Below are 3,322 nucleotides of genomic sequence, written 5' to 3'. Positions count from 1 at the left end.
TCTTGTACTGCCAGATCCTGTTGTTTCTATTTCTACTGGAATTGGCCTTTTTGGAATTTGTTCAACTCACCTGTTGAATCATTCATGACTAGGACAGAGGTGTACGTGGGGTAGTGGGTCCTATATGGCTGGACCCCAAGTCAATGCTGTTCCCATTTGCACAAGAGCTAAAATGTGCCCCCTTTGTCTTTCTCCTCTAGTTGTACCCGCTCTGGGCAAGATTGACTGGAATCTCTTTAGGCTCCACATATAATCATTTTTGTGGGAAGTATTTCCTTATCACGCCCAGTCCTGGCTAAGGCTTGTCCATCTTTTATAATCCTGGTTATCATCTGTACTTTGGCTGCCAAGAGGCTCTCCACTGAGAGCCACCGCGCAAAGAGCCCGAGTGGAATAGAGCATTCGCATTTCAACTTCAGGTGAGATCACGGTTACGACGACCTTCTGGACAAAGGTTTTACGTTTCTTATTCTCACTTTGGCATTCATCCCACATCCCAAATGCTTTTTAATGTCCACTTTCAAATTCTCTTTCTGTTCATTTCCTCCCTGTTTTACCGTGATTTGTATTAGTATGATCTGAGTATATTTTGGGGGCTGACAAAGCTAAAAAATAGCATTTATTCCTACTTCTCTTACTCTGCTTCTAATTTCATCATATACATTTTGAAATATAAGGCATTTTTAAATAGAGTGCTTCTATTCAAAAATAAAAAATGTGATTCCATTTAATGAAATGTATAATCAGTATATTCTTAATTTTAATGAGGCATAGGTATTTATTTACAGCTTTATTTTTAAAAAATATATTTTATTGATTTTTTACAGAGAGGAAGGGAGAGAGAGAGAGAGAGAAACATGATCCGCTGCCGCCTGCACGCCTCCTACTGGGGATCGAGCCCACAACCCAGGCATATGCCCTTGGCCAGAATCGAACCCGGGACCTTTCAGTCTGCAGGCCAAAGCTCTATCCACTGAGCCAAGCCGGCTAGGCCACACACCCCCCCCCCCCCCACACACACACACACTCTTTATTCTTAAAAAGAATGGAGCCCTGCCCTGGCGGGAGGTTCAGTGGTTGGAGCGTTGTCCTGTATGCCAACAGACTGCAGGTACGGACCTAGTTTGGGGGTGTGATTCCTGGTCAGGACGTGTAGGGGATCGATGTTTCTTACATCAATGTTTCTCTCTCTCAAGTCAATAAGCATATCCTCGGGTGAGGATTTAAAAACAAATTATTCAAATAGAAAAGTAAAAATAGCCCTGGCTGGTGTGGCTCAGTGGATAGAGCATCCGCCTGCGGACTGAAGGGTCCCGGGTTCGATTCCGGTCAAGGGCATGTACCTTGGTTGCGGGCACATCCCCAGTGGGGAGGCGTGCAGGAGGCGGCCGACCCTTGATTCTCTCTTATCATTGATGTTTCTCTCTCTCCCTCCCTCTCCCTTCCTCTCTGAAATCAATAAAAATATATTTGAAAAAAAAAAAGAAAAGTAAAAATAGAAAAAGGAAAGAATGGAGATCTGCACTGCCTACCGTCTTCCCAGCTTCATGGCACCTCCAAGCATTCCACCTGCCGGTGTCGGCCCTGGGTTAACCCCCCACACCTGCTTACACTGGTTGCCAGAAATGGGAGTCCCTTCGTGTCACCTGCGCCCTGTCCCTCAGGACACAGGGATTGGGGGTATCCCAAGGGTCCCCACGTCCAAGAGATGGGAACGTACCAAGGGGAGAGTCTGCAGACACCCCAACCTCGGACAGGCTCAGGTGTCTGTAACGATCTCAGACCCAACATCTTGGAAAAGAGATGAACTTGGCCATCCCAGACATCACACGGGTGGTGTCAGGACCACGGAGGGGCTGGGACACCCTGTCCTTCCTTGTGTGGCTTCTAGAAGTGGCTTTTCAACCTTGGGGACCTGTGGGAAGACGCAGGCAACCACCCTTCGGCGCCAAGGGAGCGGGTCTCCGATGAATCCACGGCCGCCGTGGAGTCTGGTGCCCTCAGTGCTGCCCGTGTCAGCTGTGAGCTTGGGCAAGAACACAGCTCTCGGGGCCTCCTCACTCCCATCCTAGACTTGCTCTCTCTCTGAGCAGCTTTTTTTTTTTTTTTTTGAGCCGCTTTTGTAAAACATTAAAAGGCCTGTCACAGCTCTAGCCGGTTTGGCTCAATGGATAGAGTCTGGCCTGTGGACCAAAGGGTCCTGGGTTCGATGTGTTTTTCTCACATGGATATTTGTCTGTCCTTCCCTCTCCCTCAACATCAATGGAAAAATATCCTCAGGTGTAGATTTAAAAAAACCTATATAGCCTTGACCGGTTTGGCTCAGTGGATAGAGCGTCGGCCTGCAGACTCAAGGGTCCCGGGTTGGATTCCGGTCAAGGGCATGTACCTTGGTTGCGGGCACATCCCCAGTGGGGGGTGTGCAGGAGGCTGCTGATCGATGTTTCTCTCTCATCGATGTTTCTGACTCTCTATTCCTGTCCCTTCCTCTCTGTAAAAAATCAATAAGATATATTTTTAAAAATAATAATAAAATTTTAAAAACCCCATATAATAAAAGCCTAATATGTTAAGTGTCCGGTCGTCCGGTTAACCAATTAAAGCGTAATATGCTAATGATATGCTAAGGCTGCTCAACCACTCGCTGTGACATGCACTGACCACCAGGGGGCAGACGCTCTGATGCTCAAACCGGTAGGTTAGCTTGCTGCTGGGGTCCAGCTGATGGGGACTGAGTGAGGCGGGCTGGACACGCCCTGGAGCCTTCCCGCAGTCCCTCCCTGGCCCCGATCCTGCACGGGTGGGGTCCCTCGGCCTGGCCTGCGCCCTCTTGCAACCCAGGACGCCTGGGGGATGTCAGAGAGCCAGTTTCGGCCAGAAGCTATGACATGCCCCAGTGATGGCGAACCTTTTGAGCTCGGCGTGTCAGCATTTTGAAAAACCCTAACTTAACTCTGGTGCCGTGTCACATAGAGAAATGTTTTGATCTTTGCAACCATAGTAAAACAAAGATGTATGTTTTTGATATTTATTTTATATATTTAAATGACATTTAACAAAGAAAAATCAACCCAAAAAAAAGAGTGTCATAGGTTTGCCATCACTGACATACACCGCCCATCCAGGGGCAGATGCTCGGTGCAGGAGCTGCCCCCTGGTGGTCAGGGGGAGCGCTGCAGTGGTGGCGGGGAGGGGCCTAAGCCATCAGTCGGACATCCCCCAAGGGCTCCCGGGCTGCCAGTGGGCACAGGATGGGCTGAGGGGGACGCCCCCACCCCCAGTGCACAAATTCTGTGCACCGGGCCTCTAGGAAGCAAATAAA

General features: G+C 48.9%; 1 protein-coding gene across 1 annotated transcript in view; it reads right to left on the bottom strand.

Annotated features, from left to right (window-relative positions):
- The window catches only part of LOC102427081 (zinc finger protein 345-like), an 18,282-nt gene that overhangs the window by 14,529 nt on the left and 431 nt on the right, over positions 1-3,322 (bottom strand).

The sequence above is a fragment of the Myotis lucifugus genome, unplaced genomic scaffold (genome assembly GCF_000147115.1).
Source record: "Myotis lucifugus unplaced genomic scaffold, Myoluc2.0 scaffold_482, whole genome shotgun sequence".
Taxonomy (NCBI): Eukaryota; Metazoa; Chordata; class Mammalia; order Chiroptera; family Vespertilionidae; genus Myotis; species Myotis lucifugus.
The sequence above is the reverse complement of the archived record's forward strand: the minus strand, read 5'-3'. Positions and strand labels throughout refer to the sequence as shown.